Here is a 21,274-nt window from a genome sequence, read left to right as displayed (position 1 = left end):
GCCAGCAACATATTTGTTGTCAACGTCGTAAATATTATAATGAGTAAGTAAATAAATAAATAAATACCAATCTTGTGGATAAGTGGGGCAAATCAACAAGCGAACAAGCGGCGAAAAGAGAACACATTGCAATTAGAATGGAATGAGTGTGTAAATTGGGAAAAAGGAGAACATTAAAGGACCGCAAACAGAAAGATCAATAGGGAACAAGCCAAGCAAGAACAACAACCCTTCATTTCTATTAGTTTTCAAGGACACCGCGATGTACTGGCACAAGCATAGTTAGCTCCTTCGGTCTTCCTGCCCCCAAAGTACGATATGTACACAAATGCACACATTGTACCTTCGCATATTCGCGTACTGGCATGCTGAAGTAGGGTGAAACTGAAGAAGAATGCGTGTACTATTTGCTCTCCCGTCTAATGAGATATTTGAGCCAGGCTTTAGCAGCTGCTTCCACCGTCGCTGTATGTAGCGAGACGCGAGGAGCAACGAAGTTCGTGTGCGCTGTAGCAGCGACGCAAGAAGTTTTCGGGGGAGGCGGCGGCGCGCGCCTCTCTCGGCCCGAGTCAGCGCGAAAGGGGTGCGCGCAGCGGACCCGGAGGAGGGAGGGACACTTGTTGCGAGCTTGGCAGGGGGAGCGGCGGGGTTGAAGCGCGGCGCTGCGATCGGCGCTGGTATAGGCGCCCGCGGTTCCTCTCCGGGGCTCAGAGCATCGTCCGAGCTCGCGATGACTGGTTGGCCAGCGACTACGCTGCTTGAGCTGGTGCTGCTGCTGGCGCTATTGGCCTCGGCGCTGGGCGGCCCGTGGCCGGCTGTTGGAACCCAGCTACCGGTGCCGTTCACCGAAACGGAAGCGACCGAGGGCTGTCACTGCTGGGCCCAGGGGACCGAGTGCCGCTGCTTCGGTGACAGCGTGCACCAGGTGCCCGCTCGTCTGGCTGACCAGGTCGAGAAGCTGTGAGTGAACGCGATAGCACGCCCAGTAGACTCTAGTCCCCCTGACCACACGCCCCGCTGGAGCGACTCCCTCCGTGGTTAGCGCTCCAGCGGGGAGCCCAACTGCGGCTTGGAACCCCGTCCTAACAGCTGACTCCGGAAGAGAGCGCGCTCACACGCACACAAACACACACACACGCACACGCACGCGCACAAACAAATGTGCCCATACGGTATGATGATTTCGCGAGTTGTGCGTCCTGAAACACCTGAATGAATTGGGAAGGCCGTGGTGGATGGCTAAAACATTTCAGTAGGTAATTATTTTTCGAGATTCACCGAAATGTGAATGCGCTGTTGTATTCTGACCCACGCGCCCTGTTCTCCCCTTACATCTACAAGAAGAAGAAAAAGTGTTAGCTGATCTTGTAGGTGTCATAGCTGAGGATACGTTTCACAACTTGCTGAATGAAAGCAAGCAGAACAAATGTTCATAATATGGAAAAAGTGAAGACTGTTGCATGATTTGCTCCGAATTTAAAGGGACAGACAACCGCTTATAACATAAACCAAGATAACCCCACTGATGGAATGATTCCCTATCGTAGTGGCTCAAATTAGCCATGTTTTTTCTCATTAAACGTGGATTCATATCTTTAAGCCATCACTAAAAGTCACGAAAAATGACCTTTGGCGCCTCACGCGGCCAAAACATGAAGCTGCAGAAGAGCTCCACCACGTGACCTTGCACTACTGTACGCGGTTCCTGGTCTTTTTATTAGTATTGAAATGCGGTATACGTTTTATGGTTGTAAATTTTTACGGACTTACTGTGTGCAGATAAGCCTTCGTTTTCGTTGAGTAGGCTTGGTTCGTCTATCGACAGAACAGCGACGATGGAGGCCAGCCAGCCATGACATAGCCGTGTACTGTGTACTGACGTAGTCAGTACAACCATGACGTAGCCGTGTACTGTAGAAACGTCTGTACAACAACGCGAACTTATTGCACCAGATTTTTTTATTTTCAAAAGTGGTAGAAAAGGTCTAAATGTAGGTGGTTAACCACAGTTGCACTCACTCCCGTGAAAGCAGAACGATGGGCCGCTTTCACAATTTGCTAGGCGGGCTATAGACATCGTTCTCACTTCTCAGCGTTGCTGCAGGAGGGACTTCTACTTTTTTAGAGGCTGCTCAGATCGAAAAATTCTTCTTACTAAATATCCACGCTCTTTTGGAAGTAACCGCTGCAGATGTAAACACTTCCGAGGCTGAGATTTACGTTGCGCCACAAAAAACTAGGCCCTTAAAAATCGGTTGTCAGTCCCTTTAAGTTGGTTCATTTATTTGTTTACTGCTGTACGTGGCATTTAACAAGTTGACCACCAGCGTAAAAAAATAAGCAAAATTGGCGCGCAACTGACCGCTTGCGTGCATCGCGGGCTTCTTTCACGCTCAGAAAAACACTTTTATTTAGCACGTATTGAGCAACAGAAAGGAGTATCGGGAATTTTTCATGTCACTCTACAATTTTCTCATTGCCACTTTTTATCTAATTATAATATTTGAGAAGTTCATCGAATAATTAGGACTAATTGTCTAATTAGGCGGAATTAAAAAAGATCCATCTCCAAGCAATGGCATACGACATCACCATGGTTCTGTCCAGCTACGTAGTATTTGCATATTTTTAAAGTTTAGCACATGTTAAGTGAAACACTCTGTGTGTCAGCATTCACATCGAGTTCTAAACCTTCATTCCAATGTGCTTTCGAGACGATTTGTTTTCACTTGGCTAAATGGTGTTATAATATTGCTTCCAACCTCACCACCGACGACGTGCCCAGACCTTATTTTTCGTCCTTTCGGTGTGGTCACATTCGGCAGAAGAATTTTTCAGTCGGGGTCCTAATTTTTGTCATCTGCTCTACGTCATTGCTGTTAGTTGTGGGCCACTCGTCAGTACAAAAATTTTCCATGCGCATTACTTCTTACCTGGCATAGCGCATGACACATTCCCCTTTCACTCCCCTTTCCCCTCCCCACGTGTAGGGTAGCAAACTGGACTCAGTCTGGTTAACCTCCCTGCCTTTCCGTCTTCCCTTCTCTCTCTCCCCCCCACATTCTACAATTCGAATCGTGAGCATGATATAGAAATTTTGTTCAAGGAACTGGTCCGGCAACATGACAGCTTTGTTCTTATGTTGTCGCGAGAATTTTACTGTCCATTTTGGATACTCTAAGATATATCTAATCAACATAAAAATTAATCAGAGAATAGGCGCGCATTCTTTAAGTATAAGGCACTGTACTCGCGGACAACTTTCTGTGTCTACGAAGGGAAAGCAATGGAGGCAAAGAGCGCTCAAGGGAGAGCGCTACTGAAAGTAGTCCCGCGTTTTCATCCACGTTAGTTAGGCTGGGGAAGAGAAACATTTACACCTTAACGGCAACAGTGAAATGAGACAGAACACATCACTGAATGTAAAGGTTTACTTATTTCGCGGCTTTTCCCTTCGGCGAAACCGTCGCACGTGGAAGCTGCGTTGACTTAGCGCCTGTTCCGAACTACCAAAAGCGCTGTGAAACGCAGCCGGACTGCTTGGCGCGGTAACAGATGTGCAGCTAGCTTTCCCTTCATAGCGAAAGATAGTTGTCCGCGAGTATAGGTGCAATGATTGACTTACTTGAAGAATGCTTTAACACTGGGTGACAAACAATTTTTCTGGGTGAGTCATATACCTTGACTGCGCTTCGCTTTAAAAATGATGTAACTGCGCCATTGCTCGTTTGTGTGGCAGCGCATTCAATGGTGTTCCGATAAAGAGCCTAGATACACGCGCGACGCCGTCGCAGTCGCGAGTGTACGTAGTTTTTCAATGTTCCGAAATCAGAAAGCCCGCATGCCCATCGAAAAAGAAAAAGCGATGGGCCATGGTGTGTGAAGCGCGTAAGTCAGCAGCACTACCCGCCGCGGTAGCGGCTATGGCGTTACGCTGCGGAGGTCCCGGGTACAATAACAAACACTGCGACCGAATTCTTACGCGGGCCGAATACAAAAACGCCGGTATATTGTGCATTTGGTACCCGTTAAGGAATCCCAGCTGGTCAAAATTAATCCGGAGTCTCCATCTCTACGGCGTGCTTCATAATGAGATCATAGTTTTGGCAGGTAAAACGCCAGAAATAAATTTGTCTTTTTATGTTAGCCCTACCTACAGCAGACTCGTTGGGAAGATCAAAATCCGTCACGTTCCTAGTAATGAGAAATAATAGTCCGCCGCTCAACACGGATGCAAAAACACTCGTCGACGTTCGACGGACATGCAGGCTCCGTTCTTAATAATTCACAATTGAAAGCCCTGCCATCCAGAGGAGCAAGAGCGCAATGACGTCACTGCAGTAATGAGAAACGTTAGTTCCATTACTGCTCATGATGTCACTGCACTCTTGTGCATCGAGATGTTTTCATTACTACAATTACAGACCCTGGGTGCGAGAACCACCATTAGAAGCACTGGCATGAAAATTATCGCAATTGAATTTCACAGATACAGTTCTTTACTTTCGCATTTTTTACTCACGTGCCATCAAATGGAAGCATACTATATATCAATGGATGTACGTGCAAATGTAAGTAGATTATCTAATTTAGTGTTTTTCAATGGTTGATCTGGAGCGGTAGCCGAAATCCTCGAGCGAGTGCTCTCATTTCACTAATCCGAATGTGCCGGTGGAGAGCGAAAATGCTCCGCGGTGGATAGTACCCGAAGTCTGTGCCTGCAGGTCACACAAAGTGGCTTCCACTCTGTGCATTTCCATGTCAACCAAAATCGCCGTCCCACAGCGAGCGGAAGGGACGTATACGCTTCTCACTCTATTCCCCGAGGAGACGATTGAACACCTCCTTTGTGACTGTCCCCGTTACGCAGTGCGAAGAACAGTGCTCGTGACCACTCTCGCAAAAATGGACAATCGCCCCTTTACGGAGGAAAAAGCTCTAGTCCACACGGGCTTCGGCACTCAAGGCCTTAAGGGCTTTGTTGAAGTTTTTATGGACATGCGAATTGTGCGACGGCCTTTGAACGTTGTAGAGCGTAGTTTCGCGTTACTGTGTGAATTTTCTTTTCTTTTTTCTTTTTTTTTCCTCTTCTTCTTTCTCCTTTTATTCCCTTCACCCCTTTCCCTAGCACAGGGTAGCCAGCCGGTACTTAAGCTGGCTAACCTCCCTGTCTTTCCTCCGCTTTGTCTCCTCCTCCTCCCGCCCGAATCCGCGCCTCGGCAGCGGAGCAAGTGATAGTGATCCCATGCACGGAGCGAGTTGATCCGAAACTACCAGTGGAAAGTGTGAACCCCCTCTAGGTCGACCAGCGAAATTTACGGTGGATGGATGGATGTTATGACCATCCCCTTTGAAACGGGGTGGTGGGTTGTGCCACCAATCTCTTGTTATTTTATTGCCTAATGTCCGGTTTGCAAAATAGTGAGCGCCCCCTGCGTACAAAAGACGAAGCTGCAGCGCTCTGTGTGCGAGAGTATGTGGTTAGATTGTGAGTTTCGTTTCTTGGCTTCTGCCTGGTCTCTCCCGCAGCAGCCGCGTGTGTTCTTTAGAGGAGCAAAAATAATTGAAGACGCCATCACACCATTCCCGTTTTTGTACATGGCATGGACCTCCGATTTCACGAAGCGTATCATTCAAACTGACCGTGTGCAGCAGTATCGGCCATTTAGAACTGCCACTGTTCGCCAGGCTCATGGGGTCTCGGTACTGAAGGACTACGTTAAAGATATCATATATTTGAAGACTGTTGATGCCAGCATGGGACTGGTGCGAACGACATGCGCTCCTTAGACAAAGAGCGCAGTGTATGTAGCCGAAACACACCGCCGGTGCGTCGCCGAGTGATCCTACTTGATTTCGCAGACTGGCCGCGCGCAGCGACCATAGTGCAAGGCGGCTCGCCTGGTTTCCTCTTTGCTGCCGACAGAGTATAGACAGAAGCAACTCTATGTTCATCTAACCGCGGCATAATTGCCCTGACGCTAAAATGTTCAAGAAAACAAACGCTTTATGACTAGCGGCGTTTTCATCGCAAACGCCGTCGGCTGCTGCTTCGACAACCGGTATCTATTCGCAACTTTCACGTACGGTGGCGCCGTCGTGCGGCGGCGGCCGGAAGCAATCGAAAGATTATACTCGCCGCTGGCTGCCGCCCGTTCGGCTAGCGTATTGGTGTTGAGTACGCTTTTCCTTCACTTTTGGTTGATGTTTTAACGCGTTCAAAGCTCCCATGGGATCCTGAAGGACACTTAACATGTTCAGAATGAGCAAACATAGGAGTAACCGTATTTGCTGCGTGCCGCAATGGGTGTCGAGCGGTAGTTATGCGGTAGGCGATGTGAGCCTTCACTCATTCCCACCCGCTGCGTTCATGAGGAAGGAATTGATTATTATGCTGCGGATTGGCAAAGCTGTCACAGAAGCTATGAAGGTTTGCAGTGCGCACTTCATGCCGGAGGACTTTTTTGGAATACGACAGATGAGTGACGATTCCGAGCACTTGAAATCGCGAATAGACGCACCTCCATAAAGATGCAGGCATAGCTCTACATTACGTGCAGGGAAAGAAATAATGCGCAATCTTAACTCAAATGTGTTGTAGTATGATTGATGCTTGCGTTCTTGCCACACATGCCTTTGCGGCTACGTTGGAGCGCAAACATTCTCCGTGAAGTCTTGTACCTGCTTCAAAATTTCTTGTTCTCGTTCACGCATTCGTGCTCTGCAACGCCGGCTTGACATTCCACTATTTTCGAACAGAAAGATGAGTTTCTCACTTGTGCATCGAAGCAGAGTGACGCAGGCGTAGAGGAACCTGGAATTCGTACATCGTCTGCGACTTCGATGCGCAGCTGCAACGTGTGTACAGGCGCGCATGACTGCACTCGTGAGGTAACAAATCTTAGTCCAACAAACGTTAAACTACTGTGCAGTGTTCGCGTAGCGAACCCTGAGCTGATCTGCGCGTATATTATTTTGTAAAGATAACTGGAAGAATGAAGCGAGCATTGCCGTGGACCGGTAAATATCGGCTATGTATCGCTTGATCTGTCTATAGGCAAGACGCGGTAGGACTCGCGCAGGCTGTAAAACTACCGCAAGACTGTAGCTTGAGCAGCACGCATAAAGCGCAATAACTAAATTACAAGGGTGAACGGTTATCGTATATATAGCTCGCAAAAGCGGTCAGATATGGTTTTTTGTTTAGTTCTCGTGTTAAACATCCAGCTTTGTGAACACAGCCAGGGATAACTAGACAAGAAATTTTCGCACACAAAACGCTTTAGGGTTGCTTTTCCCGCCGTCGATGTGATGGACTTCGGTCGCGCGACACCAGGAAGGTTTCTTTTTTCTCGACATGGCGGCTTATTCAAGCGGTCTAAGTAACAACTTGCAGAGAGCACCACACCGTGTAGAAGTTCATGTTACCCGTTCAAAGAGGTCAGATTAATAGAATAACAAATAGAAAGCATGGTCACTTCTCTTAATAACACCGTCGCGGAGTTTGTATGCAAAGTCCTTCAACAGTCACGGATGTCGACGTGCATACTTTTATGCCGCACTACACAAGATGACCAGCGTTTAGGACTTCCTCGCCTTAAAACAGGCTTCGAATCCTGCGTTCTGCTCGCTCAATATGAGCCATTACGCAGGCTAACGACAGCGGGTGTGTAAATTGAAGAGACATTTCAACATGACGACGCGAAACAACATGTCACTGAGCAAGACGACCGCAGCACTGCACCGACTGCTCTAGTTCTTAATCTCTCGGACAGCCATGTTGGATTTAAGGTGGCGCCCCCTATAGGCCGTGAAAGTTGCGAATAGGCCTACCCTCTCGAGCGATCGGCGGCTGCCGACAAAGTCAACGGGCCGAGCAGGATGCTCCGCTTAGAAGTTACCGTACTAATATGGCCCATCTGCAACGAAGGAAGGTTTCACAAAGTTGTATCTCTTATTACGATGGTCCTTTTTCGCGAGCGGTAAATATGGGAAAGTCTCAAACGGCGCGCCGTTCTCTCGACTTCATGCACTAACGGCCACCGATGAAGACGATTGCTCGCTGGCCGTGGGTGTCGCTGGTCACGAAGACGCCTCTTCTAGCAATTGAACGCACGGTTTTTGTGAATTCTTGAACGCGTGCATGAATATTAAGAGGCTAAATGAAAATACATTTGGATATCTGTACATCGTCGGCAGCAAAGAGCAAACCAGGCGAACTGCCTCTCGCTGTGGTCGCTGCGCGCTGCCCGAGTGACACCACTGCACTTCCGCAAGCTCTGTACATGCTCGACCAGCTTGAGCTTTCCACATTTCCGGCAAAATGCGACTACCTTTAAGGGCGTCTCGAAGCTAGCTTGCAGGTCGAAATGACCTCGTGGTGCTGGCATATGACAATTAAGCAGCCGAAAGTAGCGCGATGAGTACCGGCTCTGCGAGGAGCGAGTTGTGCGCTGTGATCGCATCTCCGGCCGTCGCTTGTCCGTGCTGCTTTCCTCACCGGATAGCTTTACTCGTGCGGAAAGCGAAATAAACTCGTGCACGGTTTGCCAATGCAGCAATTTGTGCACCCGTACGCAACACAACTAGCCGGCCTTTTCACGTAAATAGAGCAATCAAAACTACCACAAAACGGCGCTTCAGGGCGTGCTTTATGGCTGCGTTGGTTGTTCGTCTGCTTCATGTATCCGACCACGTAGAGGGTGCTCGTGAGAACCATGTTCGCGCATGCGCAACCGCATTTTTGCAAACCGTCAATTTGGATTCGCCGCCGTGGAGCAAAAAATCCTGCTCCAGGTCGACCAGGGAAAAGCGCCATAAATGAAAGTATATACCTATGCCTGATTACAGCAGTACTCGAAAGCACAGGCGCTGACTACGGGGGGCCCCGAGGCCCGAGCTCGCTTCGAAATTTTCCGGAAGGGGGAATGCTCTGCCCCCTCCCTCCCCCTTCCCCCGGTGATGCCAAAGCTTCCCCTTCCCCTCCTCAAGTGTCATTACCAGAGTTCTGTTACCCACATCATTAGACGTTTCTTGTGAACTGCCTCTACCACTTCCGTTAAAATTTTATTGTGGCTAAAACCTTACTGCATCACTGTTGGCGCGAACATGCACGGATTTTAATTCATACTTTCGCTTTGCTTATGCAAATACTGATAATACGAAGTCAAGGGTATTAACCTCATCTATATTTTTTAACTTCAAATTTTTTAAAATTTTTACTGTGACTGTGACTGTGACTGATATCTTTTAAAGAAAAGGAGGTAGACAACTAACAAAAATTATTTCTAATGATAGCCTATGTCTAGAGAAGGGATATGTTGCCGTATGTTCACCTCGTTTCAAATTGCTTTGCGTGCTTCTTTTTTAACCCGAACAAAAAAAAAATCTGCAGAATTCAGTGACCCCTTCAACATAGTATTTTATCAACGGCGTGTGAAATGCACGTGAATGATATATGTTTCAGTATTGATTTTCTTTCCAGTAGGCAAGGCTAACGACTCATGAGAACAATAACTCTTCTAATAATTTACAAGATTTATTACGGATAGAAATATCACGCACTGGCACCTGTATAGGATTAGCCATAGCCCCCATCTTGTGTGACATTCTCTTTAAAATCCTAAGTTGACAATGTAATTTCTGCTAAGCAGGTGGACACGCCTGTAACGCGAGTGTTTAGGTACGTTCACTACTACTTAATCGTTATGAAGAAAGATACCTCTATGCATTTTCATGACACGGTTGAAGAAATTTTGGACATGTTCATTAACTCATCGGGAGGACCTAAGTTCACGTATGCATTGCCAATTAATAACTGCATTCAGTTTCTTGATATGAATCTCTTTTTTTTTTCTTTGGAAGAGCATGTATGCAGGGGATATCATCCCAGATCTAAGAAAACCTCGTTGCGCTACGACAGCGCACATTCTAAATTGATTAAGAGAAGCATAGCAACCACGTGAATTAAGGCAGCATTAAGTAAGTAGTCTGAGCATGAGTGCAAGCGAAGTTTTTAAATCAGATAGCACGATTACAGAACGCAGGCTTTAACCGTTCTGTCATCGCTTCAGTATGCGAAGCCATCTTGCAGAAAGAAAAAAAAATAAGTTCCGAGCCATCAAAGAAAGAAAAGAATGAAAACAAGAGACCAGTGGACGTGGTGGAATACTTGCAGAAGTTGTCACACAATCTAAAGAAAGTTTCCAATAGACATAATGCTAATTTGCTTCATTTAGCAGGACATCTTAACAAGTGTCCCTGCACTCCCATATTTGAAAAAGAAAAACAAAATTCATAGGGAAAGGAAAAGGTAGGAGGGAAGAGGAAAGAATAGAGGCTTATTACATGAAAAAGGAAGGAGAAGAATGTGTAAGCGCTCCCTCTCTTGCCTTGTCGGGAAAAATCTTTTTTTGGATGAAAGATTATGATGGAGCTAATTTTCAGATGTTCTTGCGACTGGTGTACGCATGCCTATGCTGAAAAAGGTATAAAATGGCTCGATAACTTCAAATAAACGTCCAGTTGGCAGCCAGCGCTTGTCTGTGGTATTGGTTTCCTCGTGTCCTTGTTTTATTCGCACTGTTCAATCTCAGTTCCAATAGCAGTCATGCGAAGCGGCGCTTATATTCGGACTTTTTAAAACTAGGGGAATAACTTATCAGAGATACCAAAGAATTTTGGAGGTATGTGAAAAGTAATGTTCGATACCTGCTTTGAAAAATGATGAAACAGTCATTCATGTTGTTGAGCCTAAAGTTGAAATTTCTAGCCGCTATTTTTCATCTATGTTCTTGCCGTCTAGCTCACGTACAGTTTGTTTCGCACTGCCTGTTGAAATAGACCGCATGCCAGAAGTCGCCTTTTGTGTCGATCGTATCCGTAAATTACAAAAGATCTGAACCAGGCTAAGGCAGGCGGCCCTGATGACATTCCTGCCGCTATCATAAGGAATTGTGCGCATGCGTTGTGCTTTTATTTCACGCTGTTGTTCCAGAAGTCCCTCAGTGGAATGGGCATGCCTGATGACTGGCAGTTAGCGCGAGTCATGCTCACACGAGTGGTGTGCGAAACTACATTCAGAACTACAGACCTTTTTCCTTAACTAGTATAATCTGCAAAATTATGGCGCATGTAATATATAGTTGCGTTATGACCCATTTAACCAAACATAATCTCCTAAACCCCAGCCAAGAAGGTTTCAGGCGTGGTTTAGCTCACAATAAACAGTCGATAGAGTTTATTAACGATTTAGCCTCGGCAATTGATAAGACACTAATTGCGGACTGCGTTCTCTTAGATTTCCGTAAAGCATTTGATGTAGTCGCACACAGCCTCCTACTCTCCAAATTAAAAGCTTGTAACTTGGATGGTAATATAATAGAGTGGATTGCCGAATATTTATTTCGGAGACAAGCTTCACAATACGCACCAGCTATGTCGGGAGTTCCTCAGGGCTCAGTGTTGGAACCCCTATTCTTTTTGTTGCATATTAATGAAATTTCAATTGGTATACAGTTTTCATTCAGGATGATTGCAGATGATTGTGTTGTCCATAGAGTGATAGATGCCATTTAGGATTCACAAATCCTGCAAGCTGATTTAAATGCTGTAGGAGAGTGGTACGGCCGTTGGGATATGTCATTAAATATAAACAATACTGTCCATGTCACCTTCACAAGAAAACATGCCAATGGTCCGCATAGGTACAGGTATAGAATCCACGATTTTACTTGTAACTTACCATGTAACAAGCATGTTAACTATATTGGAAATAAGGCAGCATCAGTTTTGTGATCCTTGCGGTAAAATTTTAGTCATTTACCGAGTAACATAAAAACGCAGCTCTATTTCAGTCATGTACGCTCAGTACTTGAAAATGGATGTCTTTATTGGGACCCACATACATCTGAGCTTATAAATAGATTAGAACAAATCCAGAATACGGCAGTTAGAGTTGTTGGTAATTATAGCAGGCAGCTTACCATGACAGAAGGCAAATCTAAATCTAAGCCTAAATGGCAAGAGCTGAAAGACCGTAGAGGGCATGTCATATTAAATTTTTCCACGATATTTGTTATTCTACAACAGGCATAAACCACGAACAATATATACAGGCACCACACTATATATCAAAGTGACTGGACCACTGTTTGAACGTCAACGAATTTTCTTACAGGGCTCATGCGTTATTCCTTTTTCATTAAAACTGTTCAAGGTTGGAACAGTTCGCCATCCAGCATTGTATATATCACATCAAATGATTCTTTTTTCTATGCATTGAAATAATTTGTTCATATACCTGTTTAGGTGTGCAACCTCCCTGCTGTAATGCCCTGCGGCGTGATGCAGGTAACTAATAAATAAATACATTAAATAATAAAAAGAAAGGCTGAAGTTTCGCAGGAAAGGCACAGCAGTATTAGTAAGAGTGAAGTACAAGACAATTTTTCCAAGTGAACAATTCTTCGACGTAAGACTGTTTCTTCTAGTGCAACTTTTATTAAGGTTATATATATATGTAGCCAAGGCTATGAAGGGCGGCGCTGGCTAACACTCTCAGGGTTACTTCTAGTAGATAAATACCACAGCAAGTGTATAGGAAAACGGCGTCGCGATAGCTCAGTTGCTAAGAGCATCGCACGCATAATGCGAAGACGTGGGTTGTCCTTGGTGTCATTGTTTGCTGGTGTCTTACGATGTGGCTAATACATACATACATACATACATACATACATACATACATACATACATACATACATACATACATACATACATACATACATACATACATACATGCATGCATGCATGCATGCATGCATGCATGCATGCATGCATGCATACATACATACATACATACATACATACATACATACATACATACATACATACATACATACATACATACATACATACATACATACATACATACATACATACATACATACATACATACATACATACCCACACGCATACATACACACACACACACATACATACATACATACATACATACATACATACAGGCGCCGACAAAAGTGGTATACTCCACGCAGATTGCTACTGCAGCGGCGTCGCTCGGCATTTTGGCGGGCTGAAGCACGAAACATTGACACGACTCAAGCGGCATGCCTGCAGATAATAAAGGGCACCCATTGGCTGTCTCGATCCCAGATGCTGCCTGTAGATGGCGTTGCGATGCAGTTTGCCGTTGCTCCGGCTCCCGCTGCGTGGAGTATACCACTTTTGTCGGCGCCTGTACATACGTACACATATACATACATGGGTGGAGCTCGAAAAGCTGGTCGTGCCACGGCCTCCCCCCTCCCCTCCCCCGGGAAAAATGAAAACTTTCCGCCTATGCTCAAAAGCAATGTGATATTTGCTCCTCACAAAGGCAGTGGCACTAGGCTTAACTCTCGAAACAATAGAAACTTGCCTAACAGACCTCCTTTTAGAGGAAAGGATGCAGAATTGGTTTGTAGCCCTAAGCGAAATAGATGGTAACGGAGAAATTGTTTTTCTCAGCAACCATGATAACACTGATTTCGATTAAGTTTATTGCATTTAAGAGAAAACGTTAAAACCTAGTAACTGCAGCAATTAATTTTCTGTTTGTGCTGTAATGTTGCACACGAACTTCTTGAAAATTGCAAAATAAAAAAAAAACTCAAGTATCATGTTTACAACTCTGTAACACGCAATAAAACATATGTGTGACAACGCCATAAGCTTCACCTACTAATACATAATCATAATAATACATAATCATGCCACTGATGTGTGAATAGAACATTTGCACAATCCTCGTTAACCTTTTAACACGTTCACGTCAGCTGCATATTCACACATAAGATTTGTCTGCTTTAGATGCGCTAACAGGTGCAGTTGACAGAACATGCGATGTCTGTTCTTGGTGCATAGTTACTAGTCTGTAAACTTAGGGCTTGTATTCTTTTTAGACTTACCAACTTTCGGCAATTTTTATGAAACATTCATAATTTTAAATGAACATATCACTTCCTAGAGTTACTAGAACTAAGCTTTCTCTCCTGAATGCCACAAATATCATTCAAATCGGCCAGTAGGTTATCTCATAAAACGATTTTTGGTGTTTGCATGTATTTGAATATTAAAATTGCAGTTGCCCCAAGAGCTAAAACTTCCTTTTAGGATTTTAGCAATTGAAAGTGTAGGGAGAAGTTGCATGTTTCAGTGTTTCTTTCTTATTAAATGATGAAATCATCTTCCCAGAAGGCAGCAATACTACAGTTAATCATCAAATGTCAACAAAAGCGACGTAGTTCACAAACGAATTGCTATCTGCGAGTGACGTGCCATTGCAGTTCTCATGTATGCGCAGGTTTCCAGGTCCCGCCGCCTGAAGAATGTATTTAGGTTGAAAGTATACCGGTGACGAACAGAGCCTACATTCACATAGCGGCTCGTACGCTATAATGGTTCTTTATAACGAGTGCCGGTTCATCCTTATAGCGAAAACATTACTAGCGATAACCACCGGACGATGAACAATGGTTTCGCACAGACGGGCTTGTGAATTACGCCCCAGCTTTCTTGCGTACGAAAGAACTAAAAGCACGTATATTTCGTGGCGCCTGGACCATAATTAACACCACAAAATGAAACAGGGCTTTACACTTCATGCAAGTGAGCAGTAACAGTAAGCACGAGAGTATAAGCTGCTGTGTATATGATGCCAATAAAGCCTGACATAAAAAAGAACACTAAAAATGGAAAAAAATCGAGAAATTGCTTGATGCTCGTGTGAAAAAATGAACTGACGGAAGAAGCTATATGGGACCAAAGTCCCCAACGACGAAAACAATAAAGATTAACGACTGCTTTTCCATAGTTAGGTCATTTTTCTTGCATCTCATTGCAAAGCCTGAACGATGTCGAAATTTCCGTAGGCGATCACGTAAACTCTTTTGCCGTCACCCCTCTTCCTTGAAAAATTGCTGCCTTTATTGAAAAAAAGCGCTTCAGCAGTTTTGACTTGGTGCGACGCCTGATTAAATAAGCTTTGTGAACGGCGCGTTAGATCTTGCATCACTAAGTACTATGCATTTAATCAAGTAATGTAATTCGGTTGCACCCGTTCCGTGTAACAAGCTACAGCAGTAAGTACATTGGAGAGCTACTGAAACGCGGATTACTCTAAACTAATTACTTTTTCCCTACTACAAAAACAGTTCAACAGTTGTGCGAGTGGAGAAATATATTACGAAGAACTCGCTTTGGTTGACCTAGTATACTTGATTTCCCTGGTGTTTAAGCTCGCTGTACAGTAAAACTTGAGAAACTGTAGGTATGCGGCAGCGAAACGAATCGTAAAAAAAAAACAAATTGGCAGGACACATGGACGCAAATCGAACCCGAGCTCTACACGAGTATATAGGTTCGCTATCACACCCGCACCTCTGAGACCGACCTTCATGAATAAATCATTTATCCCCGGCATCGGCTTCCCGAGATTGATGCTTGATGTCGTTGCTGCCAACTCCATTTGAACTCAACTGTTCGCATACATTGTCGAGTATGAGAGAGAGAGAACAAAAGGTTGCGTTACAGACAGTAGTTGACTTGATCGTATAAGTGACAACGACCATCACTAGATGGTAATGGTGATGACTGCTCAGCAAATTTTTTTCCCTAGATCACTCAGAAACCTATTGATAGTACTGGTACTGATGTACGTGAAGGCCAATGCGTCATAGAGCACCAAAAACAAGTACTAGTTTCAAAGGCCAAGCAAAACTACAGTCTACTAGAGCCTATAAAGCGTATAAGCAGAAGAGATTGCATATGCAGACATGCCTACGCAATAACAAATATGCAGGCAAAAGAACTGGGGCCACATTCACAAAGCTTGTCTTCACTAGTGTTCTTTGCACTTGGCCGGTCGCATTCGCAAATAATGTGTTCCACATCAGGATTGGCTGGAATTTTATTTTATGAACAATTCTACTGTAAGGCCTTTCCTTGTGAATACGGGCCCTGATTACTGCGACCAATATTATTTGTTTGTTTATGAGTACGCTAAACTCAACACAAATGATAAGGACAAAGAAAGGACATGGGGCGAGCCGAAGACCGGGCACGCATCTCGGGCGGGGGGGGGGGGGTTGAGGAATAACAGTTGTTGAGAGTTCTATGCACGTTGTTGAAATGGTTAGCAGTTGTTAGAGTACTATACACGATAAGCCTTTATCCTTTCTGACTTCGTCAAAAAGTAGAGAACTAGAACAGTTTAAACAATTATACAGATCCAACGCGCATGTTGGGACCTATGTAAAGCGAAGATTAGGTAGAGGGGTCAATTATGTGCTCTGCAACTGAATGTCAAGCGTACTATTGTTTTAGTTTTCATACTAGGCAGCGTGCAATATTATGCGATGCTTATGTTAATGCACCGCACGGGTCGCAACTTTAATACCATGCAACATTTATGTTTATGCACCACCTTGTTTTAAAGCTACGGCAAAATGCAAACACTGGTTCATGCGGATGCGCACTCTGAGACATCGACGCATTGGCGTCACGAGGACGAAGGCGGCGTTTGATCTTTGCAGAGAGATAGAATGGTGATGGCAGGTGTATGAGGAGAGAAGCTTGACATAAATGTAATACGTTCTAGACTTCTATACCCCTTGTGGCACATGCCCATTATATGGAATCGTCCAAGAATGTGCACACATCCTGTGGCCTATACTGGACACCCACTGGTTCAAACGTACACGAGCGTAGCCGGGCCGGCCTGGCGGTCAGCTTTCTTCAGGGGTCATACGCTTGAGAAGGAAACCTGCGCTTTCAAAACCGCCCTCGAGGCACTTGTGAGCAGAAAGCACAACTTGCCGCTGGAAGGCCAACCCACAACCTCCGCAGGATTCGTGCTATATTCTACTAATTGAACTACGGCGGCGACTGCCTTCTCGTTCACTTTCTTGAGTGTTTGTGTACCTGCATTATAAAAATAGCCCTAGGATAGTTGTCCAGCAACAATTTGGCAACAGTGATTCCTTGATGTAGCGTACGAGGGTTTATCGTGGCTTTGTTGCTTCTAATATTTGTTTATTCATATAGAAACACTGTCAATCCCAGCACGGATATTAACAAGAAGGGGGAAAAGTCTGAAGAAGTAAATAATGTATTCAAAGTCAATAACAACCTTATAATCGTGAGCTAATTTTGGGTGCACGTCCACGTTATGTATGCGAGAGATGGCCGCTCCCAACACCATGGACGTGCGTCCGGGTATGCCGTTAGGTGGATTATATGGAGGACAAAGATTGAAGTAAATTCTTGGGTATTACGTGCCAAAATCACGGTATGATTATGAGGCCCACCATAGTAGGGGAGTCCGGATTAATTTTGACCAAATGAGGTTAGCTAACGTGCCCCTGAATCTAAGTACAGAAGCGTTGTTGCATTTCGCCCCCATCAAAATGTGGCCTCTGCGGCTGGGATCGAGCCCACGACCTCAAGCTCAGAGGCGCAACGCTATAGACGCTGGGCTACAGCGGCGGGTCCCGAGTCTCTCCCTTGCAACAGCTAACCATGCGTATAAACTATGCGACACCGTTCTGCTTTCATGATTGGCCCTTGTCGAACAAGCTTTCAAATTTTTTTTGTTTTTTTTAATTATTTTAAGCGATCACAAATGACATTGTCGTTTTAGCACGCAGCACATGGCATAGACACAGGTACGTGCGATTCTGCAAGACTCCGTCACAGATTGCGTCAGAATCCGTGTTTCTCTAGTTTACACCCGTCTAGTACCTATGTAGGACCGAACAATCGGCATGTCGTAAACTTGCATCGAATGGCCGGAGTATAGGAACTCATGCCGTAGCTTTCATACCGTCACGTTTTAGTGACGATGAAGAAAGCAGCAAAACTGGGAATTACCAAACCAGCTTTTTTGGGCGTACTTGTGCCCTCAAAAACAGGCTACACTCAAAGAACGGCAACAGTGCATGGCGAACACAGTCGGCGATCGTCGAAAATCTGCTCAGCGGGTCAAGCGCGTCAGCTTTTCTACATGAGCCTCGAATGTTCGAGAGTAATTGCTGGTGCCCGCATGTCCTGCAGAAAGTTCTACACCATTGGCTTCGCGCATAGATGAACCCGGATTACACAAGGTTCGGCGACAACAGACAGCGGATAGAACCATATCATTCCAGAAACTTCTGATACATGCGGGCGCGTTCCGCGCTGAGCGATAACATTTGTTAGACGCTGAAAATCGCTCACCCGTGAAAGGTATACAAGTCCACGTGTCAATACAATCATCGTCACCGTGGTCGTCGTCTAGCTGCCTATCGCCACGCACACGCCCGCGTCACACCCACAACTACTTGCCTTGCACAAACATACTGATCAACCTGGTAACGCATTACGAAACCCCCCAAAAATTCTGATTATTCAGCTACGTGCAGAATTCTTCGCAGAACATTGATTCCCCCATGGCGTGTGACCTGCACAAGTTTCTTCCACATTCGCTTCTTTTCTCCTGCGTAATTAACCTCAGTCGACGAGTAGTTATTTTACCGCTTGATTTCTCTTGAACTCATCGTCTGTTGACTGAGTATGACTGCTACCATGGAGGAGAGAAAAAATATATAGAGGCCCTGACGTCGCTATTTGGGAAAGTCAGCGACGCAGGAAGTTGGCGTTGCTCCGCCATCTTGTCAGGGCAGATTCTCCTCTCTCGTCTACATTTCTCGCCTTCAGCGCGCAACCACGCCGAGCTGCGCGGACATGTGCGCGCCATAGACATGACTCGACCAACTGATACAATCGGGGTGTGTACCATCGGGATACCGTTGCTTAAGTCATTTCGTCCGAGTATTGTGCTCTAGCTTGAAAAGCGTTCTTAATGAACTCCGCAAGTTAGACTGCGAGGTCGCTCCCCTGCAACTTTTGCCGGCTTTTTCTGAAAATAAATCTGTATTCTCACTGCACTGCAACAGTGCACAGGCGATGACCGGCAGCGCACTTTACACACATCATGACCTATGGCTTGCACATCTGAAACAACTTATTGGAACAAATACGTGCGCTGGTCGTGGCTTTATATGAATCATTTTGCTTTATTGAACAAGTTTCGGGCGGCCGTGCACCGCGGAGATGTGGCGAGCTACAGCGCGCTGTTGCGACTGGTGGTTCGAAGACGTGGGATCCTCTTTCCTTTCGCAAGGGTAAGTGAACGTGAGGCTGGGCCCGATATTCAGGACGTTTGACAAACACGTTTATGTTTACATATGTACAGAAAATGCAAAGTAATACAGAAAAATTGTTGATTAAGTTGTAGTCGCCGATCACTTCCGCCGTCGGTACCTCCTTTTATGCCTTGCGTGGTCATTGTTCAGTCACTTCCCCCATTCCGGTGTCAGGAGACCGATGACATCAGGTCCCACTAATCCGGAGGTCGGTTTTCTTTTCCGCTGACTCCAATCGTATTCTGAGAGGTGATGGCCGTATCATCGCACTGACCGCGTCTCCGGCTTGGATATGCCAATTTGTGTGGCTGACAAGTGATGGCCGTATCATGCTAATTGCTCAAACCTCTCCTGAATGAGGTACTCCCGCGCTGGTCATAAATCATCCGTGTCAAGAACCATTTTGACGAGGCCGTCGGCCCGTTCCCCATAATCGTGCGAGCCGTGACCGGAGGTTGTCGCGGGGTGAACGGCCGATTACAACAGCGCCTACAAAGAGGCCAGCAGAGGAGAACGTCGTTACGCGTTTAAATACACGGGCTGCGGCGTAGAGTATGTTGTTGTCACGGTAAATGAAGCTCCGGAAACAACGTTCTGTGGTATCCACTGCGCGGCGCGGAAAATTAAGCCCGTATGCGTGTGGCCAGCGCGTTGATGAGACCCACGATAAGCCGATTATGCGCGCGCAGGCGTATGTTCCAATGTATGTTCTTCTGTCGAGCTTTGTTCACTCTTGCACTGCATCCGCCGACCTTCACTTGCACACGCCCATTGAGCCCGCAGACAATAAATCTGCGGTAAGGAGGGCTCGACAGAATCAAACGCTTTCTCGTAATCAATGAAAGCTATATATAAGGGTTGGTTATATTCCGCACATTTCTCTATCACCTGATTGATAGTGTGAATATGATCTATTGTTGAGTAGCCTTTACGCAATCCTGCCTGGTCCTTTGCTTGACAGAAGTCTAAGGTGTTCCTGATTCTATTTGCGATTACCTTAGTACATGGTTTGTAGACAACGGACAGTAAGCTGATCGGTCTATAATTTTTCAAGTCTTTGGCGTCCCCTTTCTTATGGATTGGGATTATGTTAGCGTTCTTTCAAGATTCCGGTACGCTCGAGGTCATGAGGCATTGCGTATACAGGGTGGCCAGTTTCTCTAGAACAATCTGTCCACACAATCGTCCCTTAATTACTCACAGCAGTCGCCTCTTTCCAATCCTTCCACGTGGCTGTTTTACGTGTCACAAATGCATCGTCCGCTGTCAAAAGGAGGAACGCTGCACAGCTATCACTGACATATTCCGAAGCACAGTGGTTTCAGTCTGTGTTGACACGTTAGCATGAATACAAATACATTCCTAAGTCGTAGTTCGTCCGCGACATGGTACGTGGTGTACGGCATTGCATGCGCGTTCGCTTCACGCTTTTTACTTATCTCAGCCCCACCTGGCCACAGCAACAGCCGGCATAGCACGGTCTGAATAACACAGCGGAACAAAACACGGAAACTAACGCAATCTTGCACACACGGCGCCTTTGCCACGGTACGAGACTTCTGCACAAACACACACTACCATAACAGAACTGCCATTGTGTATCGACAATATGGCCACTATACACAGCGAAAAATACCACCTGACTCCCTCCACACTTTTCTCCTGGCGCGCAGAGTGGGCAGGACCACTCCTCAGTTTTTTCTTGCCTCCATGATTACTACTAACAAAAAATCTAACTCCTCTGTTTCCCTGATTCTTCTCGCTTGAAGTATAGCACATTATGGAAAGTGTAGCTTTTCTAATGGATCGTTTAAGGGATTCTTATGTAGGTGACATATTTAAATATGTATCCAGTATCGTTTTCCATATTCCATATTCCATATTCCGTTTTCCATATTTCCAGTATCGTTCTGTACACACTTGTCGTTCAAATGCCTATCACTGGCCACAGTTGGCAAAGAAGCACATTACATCGCTTAGGCCCAGAGACCCCAAGATTGCACCACTTCATCGATCCGAGTCATCAGACACCC

The 21,274-nt window shown here is 45.5% G+C and overlaps 1 protein-coding gene across 2 annotated transcripts in view; it reads left to right on the top strand.

The window, feature by feature from the left end:
* Positions 1-733: 733 nt before the first annotated feature.
* Lgr1 (Leucine-rich repeat-containing G protein-coupled receptor 1) overlaps positions 734-21,274 on the top strand; it is a 261,257-nt gene continuing 240,716 nt past the window's right edge. For both annotated transcript variants that reach the window (XM_070530926.1, XM_070530922.1), the window contains exon 1: positions 734-960. The gene's annotated coding sequence lies outside the window, so the exon portion shown is untranslated. The remainder of the gene's footprint in view (positions 961-21,274) is intronic.

Source organism: Dermacentor albipictus, chromosome 1 (assembly GCF_038994185.2).
Source record: "Dermacentor albipictus isolate Rhodes 1998 colony chromosome 1, USDA_Dalb.pri_finalv2, whole genome shotgun sequence".
NCBI classification, from domain to species: domain Eukaryota; kingdom Metazoa; phylum Arthropoda; class Arachnida; order Ixodida; family Ixodidae; genus Dermacentor; species Dermacentor albipictus.
Note: the sequence above shows the minus strand (reverse complement) of the source record. Positions and strands in the feature narration are given on the sequence as shown.